Here is an 18,864-nt window from a genome sequence, read left to right on the forward strand (position 1 = left end):
CTGGGGTGCAGCAAACGGGGTGCAATGGGGAGCAGGGGTGACAAGGAGGTGGACTGGGGATACAGTAGGATGACCCTGGGGTGTAGCAAACAGGAGGTACAATGTGAAGCAGTGATGATAAGGTGTGCACTGGGGATACGGTAGGATGACCTGGGGGTGCAATGGGGAGCAGGTGATGCTAAGGGGGTGCACTGGGGATACAGTGAGATGACCGGGGGTGCAATGGGGAGCAGAGGTGATAAGGGAGTGCACTGGGGAGACAGTGGGATGACCCGGGGTGCCGCAAACAGGGGGTGCAATGGGGAGGAGGGGTGACAAGGAGGTGCACTGGGGATACAGTAGGATCACCTGGGGGAGCAATGGGAAGCAGGGATGATAAGGGGGTGCACTGGTGATGCAGTGGAATGACCCGGGGTGCAAAGGGGAGCAGGGGTGACAAGGGAGTGCATTGGCGATGCAGTGGGATGACCCAGTGGTGCAGCAAACGGGGTGCAATGGGAATTGGGGGTGCACTGGGGATACAGTGGGATGACCCGGCGTGCAATGGGGAGCAGGGGTGATAAGAGGGTGCATTGGCGACACAGTGGGATGACCCGGGGGTGCAGCAAACAGAGGATGCAATGGGAAGTGGGGGTGCACTGGGGATACAGTGGGATGACCCGGCGTGCAATGGGGAGCAGGGATGATAGTGGGTGCACTGGGGATACAGTGGGATGACTGGGGTGCAATGGGGAGCAGGGGCAACAAGGGAGTGCACTGGCGATGCAGTGGGATGACCCGGGGTGCAATGGGGAGCAGGGATGATAAGGGGGTGCACTGGGGATACAGTGGGATGACCCGGGGTGCAATGGGGAGCAGGGATGATAAGTGGGTACACTGGCGATGGAGTGGGATGACCCGGGGTGCAATGGGGAGCAGGGGTGACAAAGGGGTGCACTGGCGATGCAGTGGGATGACCCGGGGTGCAGTGGGGAGTAGGGATGATAAGGGGGTACACTGGGGATACAGCAGGATGACCTGGGGTGCAATGGGGAGCAGGGGTGACAAGGGAGTGCACTGGCGATGCAGTGGGATGACGTGGGGTGCAATGGGGAGCAGGGATGATAAGGGGGTGCACTGGCGATGCAGCGGCATGACCCGGGGTGCAGTGGGGAGCAGGGATGCTAAGGGGGTGCACTGGGGATACAGTGAGATGACTGGGGGTGCAATGGGGAGCAGAGGTGATAAGAGGGTGCACTGGCGACATAGTGGGATGACCCAGGGGTGCAGCAAACAGGGGATGCAATGGGAAGTGGGGGTGCACTGGTGATGCAGTGGGGTGACCCAGGGTGCAATGGGGAGCAGAGATGATAGTGGGTGCAGTGGGGATACAGTGGGATAACCTGGGGATGCAGTGGGAAGCAGGGATGATAAGGGGGTGCACTGGGGATACAGTGGGATGACCCAGGGTGCAATGGGGAGCAGGGGCAACAAGGGAGTGCACTGGCGATGGAGTGGGATGACCCGGGGTAAAATGGGGAGCAGGGGTGACAAAGGGGTGCACTGGCGATGCAGTGGGATGACCCGGGGTGCAGTGGGGAGTAGGGATGATAAGGGGGTACACTGGGGGTACAGCAGGATGACCTGGGGTGCAATGGGGAGCAGGGATGATAAGTGGGTACACTGGTGATGGAGTTGGATGACCCGGGGTGCAATGGGGAGCAGGGGTGACAAAGGGGTGCACTGGCGATGCAGTGGGATGACCCGGGGTGCAGTGGGGAGTAGGGATGATAAGGGGGTACACTGGGGATACAGCAGGATGACCTGGGGTGCAATGGGGAGCAGGGGCAACAAGGGAGTGCACTTGCGATGCAGTCGGATGACCCGGGGTCCAATGGGGAGCAGGGGTGACAAAGGGGTGCAGTGGCGATGCAACAGGATCACCCGGGGTACAGTGGGGAGCAGGGATGATAAGGGGGTGCACTGGCGATGCAGCGTAACGACCCGGGGTGCAGTGGGGAGCAGGGATGATAAGGGGGTACACTGGGGATACAGCAGGATGACACAGGGTGCAATGGGGAGCGGGGCAACAAGGGAGTGCACTGGTGATGCAGTGAGATGACGTGGGGTGCAATGGGGAGCAGGGATGATAAGGGGGTGCACTGGCGATGCAGCGGAACGACCCGGGGTGCAGTGGGGAGTAGGGATGATAAGGGGGTGCATTGGCGATGCAGCGGGATGACCCGGGGTGCAGTGGGGAGCAGGGATGATAAGGGTACACTGGGGATACAGCAGGATGACGCGGGGTGCAATGGGGAGCAGGGGTGATAAGGGGGTGCACTGGCGATGCAGCGGAACGACCCGGGGTGCAGTGGGGAGTAGGGATGATAAGGGGGTGCATTGGCGATGCAGCGGGATGACGCGGGGTGCAGTGGGGAGCAGGGGTGATAAGGGGGAGCACTGGCGATGCAGCGGAATGACCCGGGGTGCAGTGGGGAGCAGGGATGATAAGGGGGTGCACTGGCGATGCAGCGGGATGACCCGGGGTGCAAGGGGGAGCAGGGATGATAAGGGGGTGCACTGGCGATGCAGCGGGATGACCCGGGGTGCAGTGGGGAGCAGGGATGATAAGGGGGTGCACTGGCGATGCAGCGGGATGACGCGGGGTGCAGTGGGGAGCAGGGGTGATAAGGGGGAGCACTGGCGATGCAGCGAGATGACGCGGGGTGCAGTGGGGAGCAGGGATGATAAGGGGGTGCACTGGCGATGCAGCGGGATGACGCGGGGTGCAGTGGGGAGCAGGGATGATAAGGGGGTGCACTGGCGATGCAGCGGGACGACGCGGGGTGCAGTGGGGAGCAGGGATGATAAGGGGGTGCATTGGCGATGCAGCGGGATGACCCGGGGTGCAGTGGGGAGCAGGGGTGATAAGGGGGTGCACTGGCGATGCAGCGGAACGACCCGGGGTGCAGTGGGGAGCAGGGATGATAAGGGGGTGCACTGGTGATGCAGCGGGATGACCCGGGGTGCAGTGGGGAGCAGAGATGATAAGGGGGTGCACTGGCGATGCAGCGGGATGACGCGGGGTGCAGTGGGGAGCAGGGATGATAAGGGGCTGCATTGGCGATGCAGCGGGATGACCCGGGGTGCAGTGGGGAGCAGGGGTGATAAGGGGGTGCACTGGCGATGCAGCGGAACGACCCGGGGTGCAGTGGGGAGTAGGGATGATAAGGGGGTGCATTGGCGATGCAGCGGGATGACCCGGGGTGCAGTGGGGAGCAGGGGTGATAAGGGGGAGCACTGGCGATGCAGCGAGATGACGCGGGGTGCAGTGGGGAGCAGGGATGATAAGGGGGTGCACTGGCGATGCAGCGGAACGACCCGGGGTGCAGTGGGGAGTAGGGATGATAAGGGGGTGCATTGGCGATGCAGCGGGATGACCCGGGGTGCAGTGGGGAGCAGGGGTGATAAGGGGGAGCACTGGCGATGCAGCGGGATGACGCGGGGTGCAGTGGGGAGCAGGGGTGATAAGGGGGTGCACTGGCGATGCAGCGGAACGACCCGGGGTGCAGTGGGGAGTAGGGATGATAAGGGGGTGCATTGGCGATGCAGCGGGATGACCCGGGGTGCAGTGGGGAGCAGGGGTGATAAGGGGGAGCACTGGCGATGCAGCGAGATGACGCGGGGTGCAGTGGGGAGCAGGGGTGCAAGGCGGCTCCACAGCAGGCTGCCCGTCCCGGGGTCTGCTCTGCCCGGCCCCACCCGGGGCACGTCACGTGGCGGCTCGACGCTGGGCGGCCGGGGATGGCGCTGGCGGCAGGTAACGGGAAAGCGGCGCCCCGGGCTGGCGGGATCTCGGCCCCCCTCCGCCCCCCATGCCCCGCAGCGCCTGGCTGCAGCGCCCCCGAGCGGATCGAGGCGCTGCCCGGCGGGGGCGGGGCGTTTGGGGGGAGGGGCGAGAACGTCGCAGTTGGGGTGAAAGTCACTTCGGTGTCTTCGAGGTACGCTCGTACCGCTGCCGGGCGGGGCCTGGCCTGTCCGTGACGGCTGGGGATGGGGGCTCAGCCCAAGGGGTGGGTCTGCGGGAGGGGCAGGAGAGTGTGCGGGGACACTCAGGAGCGGGGCTGGGGGTGTGCGGGGCAGGGAGAGGTGGGAGTTGGGGGGTTCAGGGCGGGGGCTGTGGGGGACTCGAGGTAGCTGGGGGTGTGGCAGGGTGTGGTGGGGGGTTCAGGGCAGCGGCTGGGAGTGTGGCAGGGTGTGGTGGGAGGTGGGGGGTTCAGGGCAGGGGCTGGGGGTGTGGCAGGGTGTGGTGGGAGGTGGGGGGTTCAGGGCAGGGGCTGGGGGTGTGGCAGGGTGTGGTGGGAGGTGGGGGGTTCAGGGCAGGGGCTGGGGGTATGGCAGGGTGTGGTGGGAGGTGGGGGGTTCAGGGCAGGGGCTGGGGGTGTGGCAGGGTGTGGTGGGAGTTAGGGGGTGTGGGGGGTTCGGGGCTGGGGTTGTGGGGGACTCAAGGTGGGGGATGGGGGTGTGGCAGGGTGAGGTGGGAGTTAGGGGGGGTGGGGGGTTCGGGGCTGGGGTTTGGGATGTGCGTGTGAGGTGCTGGGCAGGAGACTAGGAGTGTGGCAGGGGCTTGGTGTGTGTGGGGTGGGGTGGAGAGAGGGAGGGCGTCTGGGAGGGGTGGGGGGCTCAGGGCTGTAGCAGTCCCAGTGAGGGAGCTTGGGGCTGCCCTGGCAAAGTCCCAGTCATGGCTCAGTTACCCGGTGGATGGCCCTTGCCCTGCGCTGTTTCTATTCCTGTTCCTGCCAAGGCAGCTGTGGGCCAGCTCGCTGTGTGGAGCACTGCAGCTGCAGGCAAATAGATGTTGTCAGTGTGAGAAGCCCACATTGGCTGGCTGCCTGCTGCTCCTTTCCCTCTTAACCCTCGGGCTGCACAGTGCCTGCTGCAGGGGCAACGCCTGCCTGTGTTGCCTGGTCTCCAGGCAGCACAGCAAGGGGGCGGCAGGACAAGCTGAGACATGGACGCCCCACCAAGAGCCCAGCTGGGAGCATGCAGGCCCCCACCTGCTGCGCGTCCCCAGCCAGTCCCTTTCACTAGCTGCCTGTCTGTCTGCTACCCACCAGACCTAGCCTACAGGAAAGCCCTGAGAGATCAGCTGGGAGCACACAGCGTGCTGTGTCTCCAGCTGCAGGGGAGTGCCCCTGCGCTGGATGGCTCCTTCTTGCCAGAGTGGCACACTGGGGCACACCACCTTCATGTTACCCCTTGTCAGAGAAAACGACAGTGTTCTGGCTAACTGACAGACACAGCGACTTCTCTGGGGTAGAATTACAAAGTGTTTATTATGCGCATAAGGTACCTCTCCAGGGAGAGGGACCCTGTATAGCAAGGTAACAGATCATTTATAGTCTTAACTTGTATTGGAGGGGTAGCCGTGTTAGTCTGGATCTGTAACAGCAACGAAGGGTCCTGTGGCACCTTATAGACTAACAGAAAAGTTTTGAGCATGAGCTGTCGTGAGAGTCTGTGCTCACAAAAGCTCATGCTCAAAACTTTTCTGTTAGTCTTAACTTGGGTACAGTTGATTGGTCAAACACAATAGTTAGGATACATTTAATTGGATACAGGCTACAGTAACAGGCGAACAAACAGGTATGTACCATCTGTCAAGCAGTAATTCTTTAATATCTTATCTTGACAGGACACAGTACTCCTAGTTCAGTTAGATCCAGTTCTTTCCAGTTCCTTGCAGTTCTTGCTGTTCATTCCTGTGTGGGGTCGTACCATGGTCAGCTTATCTGCCAGCAAGCGGAGCCAATCACGTGGGCACGTAGCCTTACAGAAGCCATGTTAGTTATGCTAACTTTACACAGTTTGTCACAGTTCCCGCTCTTGGCTTTGTAGGCTAAGTGCCAATATTCAAACAATTCCACACAACAGTTTAGAAGAGAGCTTAGTACAACAGGTTACACAGCAAGTGATACAACAATACAAGAGTCCTATACAGAGGATAACACTTATTAACACAAGAAGGACTTTCTTTCCCCAAACACCCAAATTAGGGATCCAGGATGTTAGCCAGTCCCACCACTGGATTCCGTCAGTGTTCTGCTTGATTTGTGTCACCAATTGTCGGAGATCAGAGAAGCATCTCTCAATTAATTGACTTTTATCAGAGAGATTAAAGCAACACATACCCTCAAAATCTTTACACCTGTGATTATGATGTAAAAGGAGGTAATCGATTGCCATTCGATTTTGTAATACTCCTTGGCGGACCTCGGCAAATTCTTCCACCATGGATTCAGTCAGGGATGAGGTGAGGTTAATTGATTTAGCCAGGGCGCAGGCAGTTTTAGAAATCTGTCAATAATTACATGCAGCTAAGCCTGGAACTCCTACTAGAGATACAGCCAACGCTACCGCTTCCGTTTTTGATAAAAGGTTTACATCTGAATCACAATTTTCACTTAAGGTTTCCAGACCATGCTTGACTCTAATGGTAGTAAACGGGGCATCCCACAGCAATATTCCTGTAGTTAGTCTCCTCAATGCACAGGGTCCACCAGAACTCTTTGCTGGTACATAGGTACCAGGCCACATAGGCCGCATATTAAGAACCAGCCTTTAGGTAAAAACATATCGGATGTTGCACTGGATACTTAAGCTGTAGAATTGCAGGTTAACTCAGAATTACTATGATTTACTTTTGCCTTAGTAGTGTTTTCAAACACAAAACATTCAAAGCCCCTTCTCACATTTGCCAGCTGCAATTTTAGACGCCGCTGATTAGAATACGCATTAGGATTTTGAGCAGGGCCAAAATTATACAAATTAACTGCTGAGAGTTTGATATCAAACCACTGGAAAATGGTGTGATTTTGTACAAACTGCAAGGGAGTTGGTACTCCTATAAAACAAGTAGTTAGTAGTGCCCCCATAGTATGACCTCCCCCTGCACAGAAATGGGAGGTATTCGTGGCTGTTGCTGCCAAAAGGACCCACCAATTTTCCTCAATAGGATGGAGGGGTGCAGATGTCATGAATATCTCCCCTGGGATAACTAAAAGCATGCATACATACAATACATAATAACGCTTTTTGGATAAATAGCTCCGTTTGTATCAGCCCGTCGCTTCCACTGGTACAGACTGCGTGACGTCTTTCTCTAGTACGCGAGCTGGCTTCAAATGGGAGTGGTGGATCCACGAAGGACGTTCTGCCACCTTAACAGCCGAAAAGGTAGTTAGTAAGACTTGATACGGCCCCTCCCATCTCGGCTCCAAACCATTCCTTTGGCGAAAGTTTTTAATCCACACATAACTACCTGGTGTATAATCATGCAAACTACAGTCGAGAGGTACTGGCTGTAGCAGTCGTGCTACATAGGCGTGTGTTGCATATGCGAAAGATAATCAGTAATCACTTCATACCCCACCAAAAGACTCGTATGTGCTGAATCGTAAGTCCCTGGAACTTGAGCCGGATGACCAAACAAAATCTCAAAAGGTGACAGCCCTAAAGGTTCCCAGGGTCTCCTCCGAATCTGCCACAGAGCCAACGGTAGGGCTTCTGGCCACTTCAGGCTGGTCTCAGCGCAAATCTTGGCAGTTAAAGTCTTTAGGGATGAGTTCATTTTTTCCACCTTCTCGGCCGATTGGGCGTGATATGGGGTGTGCAGCTGCTGCTGTATACCCAAACACTTGAAAACAGTCTTTAGAATTTGAGCGGTGAAATGACTCCCTTTGTCTGAGTCTATTACTTCCGGTATCCCGAACCTGGGGATTAATTCCTTTAACAGGAATTTTACTACAGCAGGGGCATCCACCTGTCTCATGGGGGTAGCTTCTGGCCAACCGGTGAGCTGGTCTATTATAACCAAAATGTGTTTATAGCCTAGAGCAGGGGGCATATCCGCAAAATCAATCTGCAGCCATTGAAGAGGTACCTGTGCCCATGGCTTTCCCCCCCACTTCACCATCTCCTTCAAATTCTTAGTGTTGAAAGCTTGACAAGTAAGACAGGTAGCAGTAACCTGCTTAGTGGCTGTGTATACTCATGGTGCAAACCAGTCCTTAAGAATAGTTTTGGCGAAAGGAACGAATCCATAGTGTCCATGTGTATCAGTATGCAACAGCCTCGCCAAGGGTATCAGGTACTTACGGGGAAGTATGGGTTTACCGGTCCCGGCAATTCTCCAGACTCCGTTATCATCAGGCTCAGCTTCATATTTCTCCCACTCACCTTGTTCACTGTCGGTTATCCCAACATACAAGTCTTGCAATGGTGGAATACAGTTTTACTTAGGATCCTGTAAAGGGGCTATTACTGCAGAGAGGGGTTGTGTAGCAGCTATCTGAGCAGCTGCGTCCGCTAGTGCATTTCCCTTTGCCACTTCTGTTTGCAGTCCTGTATGGGCTCGACAGTGCACAACCACTATACCCTTCGGGGCCTGGATAGCTTGCAGTAATTTATCTATTTGAGCTGCATTGGCCACCTTACTCCCTGAGGAGGTAATAACCCCCTTTGTTTGCAGATTTGTCCAGTGGTGTGGCAAATTCCAAAAGCATAACAAGAGTCAGTATAAATGGTGACAGTTCTTTCCTTTGTTAGCACACAGGCCTGTGCTAATGCATGTAGTTCCGTGGCCTGCGCGCTTAGTGCAGGAGGTAAAGGTTGAGCTTCCCAAACCTCATACAAAGTGGCTACGGCGTATCCTGTAACTCTACGTCCCTCATGATAGAAGGACAACCCATCAGTATACAGAACAAAGTCCAGATTTTCTAGAGGCAAGTCCTTCAAATCCTTTCGGACTTGCTCAGTCTCCGTAACCGTTTCCAAGCAATCATGGTTAACCTCTCTTCCTACGACGTCAGGGAGCAAAGTGGCGCGATTTAATGTAGTACACCTCTTAATAGTCACGTGATCAGCTGCTAGGAGTAACAGTTCATACCGGTGCAGCCTCTGAGGTGTAAAAGCCTGGGTTAAATTTCGGTTCAGCAGTGCCTCAACCTCGGGAAAGTACAGAGTTAGTGGGTGTCCCAATACAATCCCTTTACTCTTTTCCACCAACAAGGCGGCTGTCGTAATCGCCTGGAGACATGACACCGTACCCCTCGCTACAGATCTAACTGCACAGAATAATAGACCACAGGTCGAGGATGATCTCTGCGTGATTGTGTAAGCATTCCTGAAGCTACCCCCTTTCTTTCATGAACATATAGAGAAAACGGTTTGTCATAATCCAGCAGCCCCAGTGCAGGAACCAAAGCTAGCACTTGCTTTCAAGTTTCAAAAGATTTTACCTTGTCCGGTGTCCAGTTGACTGGATCTTCAGCCTCTTGCGCAGTGGCTTCTACCAGAGGTTGGGCCAATTCTCCAAAGGCTGCGATCCAAGGACGACAGAATCCAGCAGCTCCTAAAAAGTCTCGAACTTGCTTTTTAGTTACTGGCCGTGGCATACAGCAGATAGCTTCAACCCGACCTGGGGCTAACCTCCTTTCTCCGTGGGCGAGTACATACCCAAGATATTCTACTTGTTCAGCGCAAAATTGGAGTTTAGTTGGGGACACATGATGACCTTTAGCAGCAAGATTAAAAAGCAAGGTGCGTGTGTCTGCCACACAGGCATCTCTGTCTGGGCTAGCAATAAGCAAATAGTCTACATATTGAGCTAACTGTGAACCTCTGGATAAGTTCACATCCCTTAGATCATTAGTGAGTATGTGTGAAAAGATACTTGGGGACCCGGCGAACCCTTGAGGAAGTCGAGTCCATGTATACTGAACCCTATTCTGCCAAGTGAATGCAAACAAATACTGCAAATCGGGGTGAACCAGTATACTAAAGAAGGCAGCACACAAATCTGTTACAGTATAATATCAGCTAATTGGAGCCATCTGAGTTATAATGCCTGACGGGTCTGGGACCACTGGATGTGGGACAATCACATAGTTATTAATTGCCCGTAAAGCCTGTACAAAGCGGTAGACAGGTTCACCCTCTGGGCCAGGCTTTGGCTTCTTGACCTGTAAAATAGAGGTATTGCAGGGAGAACAACACTCCACCAGTATTCCCTGTTCTAAATATGCATCTATCAGGGGTTGGATTCCTTCTTTGGCTTCACAGGTTAGAGGATACTGTCTCACTGCTGGTGGTGGACCCGGCTTGACTTTAATTTGTACTGGGTCAGCTGATTTCAATAGTCCCACATCATTCGGTTTCCACCCCCAGAGGGTTGCGGGGAGATACCCTAGCTCTTCTGGGAGGGAAGTCTTTCACTCACTGTTGCTTAACACAGTTGCCAATGCGGGAAGCTGGCATGCAGGCAAGCGGAGCTGTATGCCCTTCAGCATGCATTCTGTTGTAGCTCTTAACTTACACAACAAATCCCACCCTAACACATTCACCGGGATGCCTTCTAATATCACAAATGAGTGCTGGGTAGTTATAGGACGCACCCGGACAGTTACATCTTGAGTCACAGGGACATCCCTAGGGTTCCCTTCTATCCCCATGGTTAAGGCTTTTGATGTTATCTCTGTCTGAGGGGGCAAAGTAGTTAACGCGGAATAGGTGGCCCCCCATATCCACCAAACACTCATAACTGTGTTCTCCCACATTAAGGGTCACTAATGGGTCTGAAATATTACAGGACAGAAAGGTATTGCAATAAGAGCCCCAGACAGGGCCATCCAATAGGTCCCCACTAATTGTCAGTCCTGAGTAAAATCATTATCCTGAGCCCTCTGGCCCCATGATTCGCAGTTCATTGAGGTCCCTCTCACCGATCCACAAGCTGCCTCGATTGGAGGTCCCCTGGGGTGAAGGGGGCAGTCTCTTTTCCAGTGTCCAGGCTGTTTACAATAATTACAGTTGTTATTCCCAGTGGCCCAAGTCTGTCTCTCTCTCCTTCCCTGACCTCTATAGGGGGTTCTCCCTTCCTTAAGGGGGGAGGGATAGCCTCGCAGTGCGGCTGCTAAAATGCAAGCCTCCCTTTCTTTCTGTACTCATTTTTCCTGCTGTTTTCATTCATTCCGGCCCCCAAATACATAGGTAGCTATACTCACTATTTCAGACAATGACTTTCCCTGCCATTTGGGGGCATGTTCAGCAAAATACTTCTTTATATCAGGGGCTGATTGATACTACTATAGACTACTATAGTCTACTATAGTATACTACTATAGACTGGTGCTCTCTAGCCTCTGGGTCTATGCCACCATACATCCTAATCTGCCTGAATAATCGACTAAGCTAAGTGGACGGATGTTCGTCAGGCTCCTGATGTAACTCATGAATTTTTCCCCAATTAACAGTCTTCTGCCTGGCTGCTTGTATACTAACAGCCCTCCTCGACTGGTATGCAGTAGCGTCAAGTGATCTGCATTAGTTGGATCCCAATGAGGGTCTTCCCTGGGCCAAGTTACTTGTCTCTGCTCATTTGCATTTAGGATTTTCATTCTTTCATCAGGAGTAAATAGGGTGGTTAACAGAAGCTGGATGTCCTGCCAGGTAGGATCGTGTGCCTGAAAAATTCCCCTTATTATCTCCGCGACCTTCTCGGGGTCATCATTTAATCTAGGTAATTGTTGCTTCCATACCACCAAATCTTGTGGGGAGAAGGGCACATGAACTCTAGCTATTGCAAATTGCGGTTGCCACAGGCCGACCTGCGGTATGGGGAGTACCTGAGCAACTAGGGGTGCCATCATGTTTGGGGAAGGTAAGAAGGGGTTATCAATGGCCCTGGGGGGGAGCGTAAGGTGGAGTTGGCTCTAAGGGGATCTGGTTATTCTCAGAAGTTTCAAGTGTAACTTTCTGAGAGTTCCTGACACTTCGGACACGCACATAATTATCCCAAATATACCAATAATCCATTTGAGGCGGGAACTGTGACTCCAATTGTTGGTGCAAAAATCGCAACCTTCCTGTATCAAAACTACCAACTCCGGGCCACTTTTGGTCGGCTGTACCAAAGGCGATCAGAGCGGGCCAAGTAGATTCACACAGTTCCCTGGCTCGTTTGCTAGACAGACCCGCTGTCCCATCGATCGATTTCTAGTTTACCAACAGTTCTGCAAGCGGAGTGCCTTTTACTATTCCTTGCCCCATTCAGAGACAGTAACCAGAACCCAGACCAACACTACCCCACTCGGTGTCTTGACCTTACCACCTTCAAGAGAAATCCTACTGTGCCTGCACCGGGGCCCCACACCGAGTCTCCCAGGTGAACTCACCTGATGCCGGCATTGGAGAGTCGTGGAAGGGCCACCGGTACGTCAGCACAGTCGGAGTCCGGCGAGTTAGCCTTGTCCCATCTGGGTCGCCAAAACCGTCAGAGAAAACGACAGCATTCTGGCTAACTGAGAGACACAGAGACTTCTCCAGGGTAGAATTACAAGATGTTTATTATGTGCATAAGGTACCTCTCCAGGGAGAGGGACCCTGTATAGCAAGGTAATGGATCATTTATAGTCTTAACTTGGGTACAGTTGATTGGTCAAACACAATAGTTAGGATACATTTGATTGGATATAGGCTACAGTAACGTCTCAACTGTCAAGCAGTAATTCTTTAACATCTTATCTTGACAGGACACCATACTCCTAGTTCAGGTAGATCCAGTTCTTTCCAGTTGCTTGCAGTTCTTGCCGTTCATTCCTGTGTGGGGTCGTACCATGGTCAGCTTATCTGCCAGCAAGCGGAGCCAATCACGTGGGCACTTAGCCTTACAGAAGCCATGTTAGTTATGCTAACTTGACACAGTTCGTCACACCCTGCTGGTAAGAGAGGTGGAGCAGGGAGGGTGTGATGCAGGTGGTGCAATGTGGGGCTGCAGTAAGGAGAGCTGATGGCGCTGTGAGAGGGTGCAGGGCAAATGGAGTGATGGAGAGTGTATAGTTTGGGTGTGTCCCAAGGACTTCTTAATGCCAGTCACCAAAAGGCATCAGTGTGCATGTCTGTTACGAGTGTTCCCTTGGGATGATGTCTACATCCTCGCTCACCAAAGTGTATTATATGAGCTTTGTACTGAAAGCCTGTATCCCACTTCTCCTTGGTATCTGTGTGGAAACGTATGTGTGGCCGCTGGGGACGGTGATACGTGTGTATATATTGGAAATCATATTCACAAGGCCTTAAATACAGATCATGCAGAAGTACATGCCTTCAGGCAGATTTCACCAGGTGGGAGGTGGGAGTCCTGGGGAAGCAGGATGTATTGTGTGACTCACAATCGAAAGCTGTTGGGATACAGAATTTTCAGAAGACTCGCACAACACAGAATCGGAGGGCCCTGTTTCCAGGTGATGATCAAAGGCCTGCCTGGTGGTGAGACATCTTAACCTCTTTCAGTTGTGAGGTCAAGCTGCCAGGGGGCTTGAACTGGTGAAGGGAGGGTGTCCGACACCATCATGGTTGTACAACACTGTGGGAAGGCCTTTGGGTGAACAGTAGCTTGTTAGACAAGTGGCACGCATTTTGTCAGTTGAATTTAAGCTCTAGAATGTGTACTGCGATGTGATTTTCTTTGTAAGACTTTGTTTCCATTCCCCTTACGTGCAATCATGTGCATCTCGTTTGTTACAGACTTTTATTCCTGTTTTCTTTGAAGTGCTGGGTGTTAAGTGTAGCTGGGCTCTAAGGCAGTGACTCCCAACCTATGGGTCGGGACCCAAACAAGGATTGCGATTAGATTTTCTCAGTGCTGTCAGGAGCCATTTGCAGCCCCTTGGGCTCCTAGTCCCTGCCCCTGCCATGCTGAGGGATCCACCCTAAAACCAACTAGAGTACCACTTAAGCCTGCAGGGGAGGGAACTGCCCTGTTGCAGGTGGGGGAAGGGACTAGGAGGGCTGGAGGGAGCCGGGCAGAGAAGGAGGCAGCCCCAACAAAAGAGCAGCAGGGGTCAGCAGCCGCAGCTTGGGACTCCCCTGTGAGGTAGGTAGGGGACCAGGGTGGCTAAGACAGGTTTAAGCTTACGATTGTGGGCGGGGTGTGTGCGTGGAGGGGGCTGTCAGGGCTCCGCACCCCAGCCAGCTCCCACTGTGCTACTGTGGGGTCTCCTGTGCCCAGCCCGGGTCCCCTGGCTGGCTGAGTGCCCCAGCCAGTTTCAAGCTGCAGGGGTTCCCCCCACCCCGGCTGGTGTCCCGCAGCTGGCACTGCTGGACAAGGCTTAGCGCTCCAGCTGGCTTCAAGCTGCTTGACTACAAGGGGGTTCAGCTGCACCCCAGCTGGGGTCCCACAGCTGGCGCTGCCGGCCAGGGCTGAGCACCCCATCTGGCTCTGAGCTGTGGGGCTGTGTGGGCTCTCCCCCCACCCCGGCCAGGGTCCCACAGCTGGCGGTGCCGGCCAGGACTCCACACCTGAGCTGTCTCCCAGTTTCTGGAAAACTCGTGTGGGACAGGCAGCCTTGGCTAGGGATCCTGCGGGTGGGGCTGCCTGTCCCAGATGAGTTTTCCAAAAATCTGGCAAGCCTAGCTGAGAGGGGGGTCAATCCTGGGAACAGGGGACTGAGAAGGGTCTAAGCTGGGGAGTGGAGGGGTGCTTTTTTTCTCAGGGGAGAGCCTCCTCTCCCCACTGCCCCAGTTTAGAATTGCCTTGGATCACAAGGTCTTCCTGAATCGTCAAAATGGGAACTGCTGACTAGGGTGTAAACAGCTGTTCTGCGCTGCTCCTTTGGGAGCAGAGGGTCTGGGAGTCTGATGAGTGATCAGCAGGTCGGGGCCAGGGGAAAGCTAGAGGATTTAGAAGTTGGAGGTGCCTGTCAGCAGCCAGTGTGAGGGACAGTGGAGACCCTAGAGGCACAGGGGAGTATTCGTGCTGCCTGTGGTCGAGGTGCCAGTGAGCTGACTCTGGCACTAAGAGCAGACAAAGCTCCCCCAGGCCAAGGGCGGGTGGTGTTAGGTGCTTCACAACCCTGGGGGTTGACACAGGTGTGGTCAGGCTGTGTCTCCTTCCACTGTCGGCTGCTTTGGGTCTGGTCTTGCTTTCATACACTTTGCTCACGTGTGGGGTCTGGCTTCTGCTGTACCCAGCAGGCTGTTGGGTGTGGCCGGTAATGGGTTGAGTTAGGGGAGGATGGGGAAAGCAGCAGGCTCATCATGCAGGAGTATTTGTTGAGCCCCATGGGGTGTAGAGCCTGGACATGGAGGGCGTGGGGGACAATCCTGGGTCTGCTAATGCCAGCCAGGGTGTCCTCGAGAGGTGGTGTGATCTTCCTTGCATACTATGCTCATGGAGCGACCACCCTCCATCTGCTATGCCTGGACCTATCTCTGATGTGACTTTCCCCTCAAGCCTGCTGTGTGTCTCTGCCTCCTTCCCCTGCTCCTGCTACGGGAGCGATGTCCCTGTGTCCTCAGAGCTACGCACCCTGTGCCCTGGGAAGGAAGTTACAAAGGGCCTAGGGAGTGACGCAGGGTGCAGTGAGATGGGGAGAGGATGACATGGGAGTTACAATGAAGGGATGCCATGGAGGATGCAGTAGAGAAGGAAGAAATGGGGGGGACCAGTGGGTTGGGGTGAGGTGGTTTTACAGCAGGGAGGGATGCAGTGAGATGTGCCATGGGGAGGGGCTGCTGTAAATGGGTGCAGTGGGGCTGCAGTGGGATGACATGGGGTACAGTGGGGTGACACACTGCAGTGGAGCAGGGTGACATGGGTGTACAGTATGGAGGTGTGCGGTGGACTGATGGGTGTGCAAAATTACCTGGTGACCCTTACGTGAACAGCTAAGCTTGGGCATATTAGGGTGAATTGCATGGGCACTTGAACAACACGGAGAGGTAAGTGGGTGGAGGCAGGGTCTGGAGACCCTTTTAAATTGTTATAGGGAAATATGTCTCAGCACAAACAGGCTAAACCATTAACCCCACACCAAGAACTGAGGAACCAAGTGAATTGGGCAAGTCTAAACCAGTCAGCAACGGGATTTACTGAATTGCTTGCAGACTGCACTATCTGCAGCCTTTCCCCCCATCTAAAATTGGCAAACAGGAGAAACCTATACAGGAAAGATCCATGGCCTCTGACGTAGCAGCCCACAGGTGCCAGCTGCATACCTTAAAAGGAAAAAATAAGCATGAGATATATGGTTGTGTAAAATGGGGAGGGGGACTGAGAGGGGCTGCAGGCAAAGAGAAGTGGAAGCAGCCAGGATGTGATGTGTCAGGCCTCGGGTGGAGCCAGCAAACGGCAGGACCATAAAGGAGGGCAACAACGTAAGGAGGGGGAGGAACTCCCGAATCTTGGACAGACTGGACGCTGTCTGCGACAAGGACTGATCACCCTTCGCCACTCCTCCCGCCTGCTCGCGAGTTAAACGGAATAGTGCGTGAATACCTGTTGGTACCACAAAGAAATTTGTAACAGTATAGCTTAGATAGCCAGATGCAGTGTTTTGTTATTTTGTTCCTGTACCTGCTCAGCTGCATAAGTAAAAGTTAGCAGTTGCATTTTTATCTCTGGTTTTCCTTTTAGTACCCTGCCATAGCTATGTGTATTACTGTGTGTATGTCTTTAGTTTCATGAGCCTGTAAGGGTCACGTGTAAGGCTGAGGCAGAGACACCCCAGAACCCCTGAAAGGGCTTTGACCCAATGCCCGGGAAGTTCTGAAAGCAAGCTGCTTCAGCTGGGAAGCGTGGTCCACTGAACCTCGTGTTCCATAGGACGGTTTGTTTGTATCTGTACGTCACGCTCTCCTATTAACCCTCAAGTCCTATCCCTTGAAACTCGAAACTCTCACTTCCTGGGGATAGATAACAGCTCTTAGACATCAGGATAAATAACAGCCAATGAATTCCACCAACCAGTGGGCTATTTTAGATAACTACTGGGAGTTAGAAAAACCTTAGGGGGTGTTTCTCTTTCTTTTGGGTGTAATCCTATTCCTCTGGTTCGTAGTGTGGTGTAAGCCATGGCTATAATTACACCAGTTTCGTAACAGCAAAATCAATCCCAGTGGTGCGGGTCATCACTGAGAAGCAGCCCTCCTTTTTTTTTTTTCCCCAGTTCAACAATACAGCCAGCTCTCACCTCCACCCTTATTTAGGACTTGGAGCACAGCATATTTGTTCCTCAGGGGGATGAAGAGGTGGAGTTGGGGCAGTATCTTATGGGACGGGACAGCATATGGGCAAGGCCTCAGTCTGGAACATGGGTGGGGTGCCCTGGGGAGAGAGTGAAGTCATCACCTGTATGACCCCACCATTAGGGCAATGCTGTAGGTCAGGCAGCGCAAGGAATTGGAGGAAGAAGCGTGGTCACTAGCAATGACTCAGCAGATCATAACACCATGAGGTAAATAACTGATGAAATTTAAAAACAGAATGGACAGCAAAAGGAAACTGCTATTAATCTAGCCCGTCTGCAGGGTATGTATACGAGTGTGTGGTGCCTTTTCATCTGCTGCATGGTGACAGACTCAAGAGAGACAAAACAGACTGATGTGACCACAGCTCAGATGCCTTGGCAGACCACCCAGCAGTGGGGGCAGGTTTAACTTGTTGTCCTTCTAGCCTAGATTCATAGATTTAGGTTCTATTGTAGTTTTCAAGAGGTTGTTAAAACCACCTACTCTTTCAAATTTGACTGAATTGCTCTGTGGCAAGGGCGGCTCAGCAGCTTGTGTGTGTGTCTCTCTCTCTATCACACACACACACATGAAAGATTAATGTGTATAGTCAAGATTGTGTGTGTTTGTGTTTCTCACAATCACACACATCGACACAACCATGGCTCATCACATGTAGCCAGGATATCTATGCAGACATGTACACAGCCTTGTGCGCACATATGGAACCAAAGCTCATCATATACATAAACAGAGAGGCCTCTCCAGCTCTCTTCCGTCAGCATGTGTATGGGCTGTAACTCACATTCATTGTGTAGCAAGTGTGTCAGTTCTCTGCATTCAGAAAAAAGGGTACTTTCATTACGTGGATGGCCTGACATGAAATCTTTGGCACAGGCATTTTAGGGCTCAGACCCTATGATAGTTGTTCATGTTTTAAAGGCACACATGGCCTTTAAACCACCTGGTAGAGCATGTTTCATGAGGTCTCCACATTACTATTTCTATAGCACCTTCCATCTCAGACTTGTATCTCTCTCAATGGCTTTGTGTATGTTGGGAAAATGGTTATTACTCTCAGGGCCTCTTGGGCCTTCTTCAACTAACACTGCAAGTCATTTGGTTGCAAGTGTCATTGGAAGCATGGGAGGAGCCCACACAGTTTTCATTAGCGTTACCACAGTAAACTCTTTCATATCCGGCATTCTATCATCCAGAACTCTCAAATAACCGGCATTTTAACCATAAGTAGATTTTAGTTATGTTTTCCCCATGTGCAGTATAGTGAAAGTAAATACAAATTGTGCAAAATAACCTGGTGACCCCTAGGCGAACGGCCACACTAGGGCATGTTAGGATGAATTGCCTAGGCACTTAAACAACACGGTGAGATATGTTGGATGGAGGCAGGGTCCGGAGGCTCTTTTAAAATACTATAAAGAAACATGCCTCAGCACAAAATGGCTAAAACATTACCCAGGGCAAGAACTGAGGAACCAAATGAATTGGGCAAGTCTAAACCAGTTAGCGCTGGGATATACTGAATTGCATGCAGCCTGCATTAACAGCAGTGCATGACTTCAGCCGCATCCACATCCTCTCAGCCTAAATTGAAAAACAGGAAAGACCCATGGCCTCTGACCCATCAGCCCAGAGGTACCAGCTGCGTAACTTGAAAAGGAAAAAATAAGTATGAGACGTATAGTTGTGCAAAATGGGAGGGGGGCTGAGAGGGGCTGCAGGTGAAGAGAAGCAGAAGCAACGAAGATGTGAGGTGTCAGGCCTCAGGTGGAGCCCGCAAACGGCAGGACTATAAAG

At 53.0% G+C, this 18,864-nt stretch overlaps 1 protein-coding gene across 5 annotated transcripts in view; it reads left to right on the forward strand.

Annotated features, from left to right (window-relative positions):
• The first annotated feature begins 3,942 nt into the window (after positions 1 to 3,942).
• Positions 3,943 to 18,864, forward strand: part of TEX15 (testis expressed 15, meiosis and synapsis associated) — a 74,628-nt gene continuing 59,706 nt past the window's right edge. For all 5 annotated transcript variants that reach the window (XM_074993845.1, XM_074993843.1, XM_074993842.1 and 2 more), the window contains exon 1: positions 3,943 to 3,980. The gene's annotated coding sequence lies outside the window, so the exon portion shown is untranslated. The remainder of the gene's footprint in view (positions 3,981 to 18,864) is intronic.

This window comes from Carettochelys insculpta, chromosome 4, assembly GCF_033958435.1.
Source record: "Carettochelys insculpta isolate YL-2023 chromosome 4, ASM3395843v1, whole genome shotgun sequence".
NCBI lineage: Eukaryota > Metazoa > Chordata > Testudines > Carettochelyidae > Carettochelys > Carettochelys insculpta.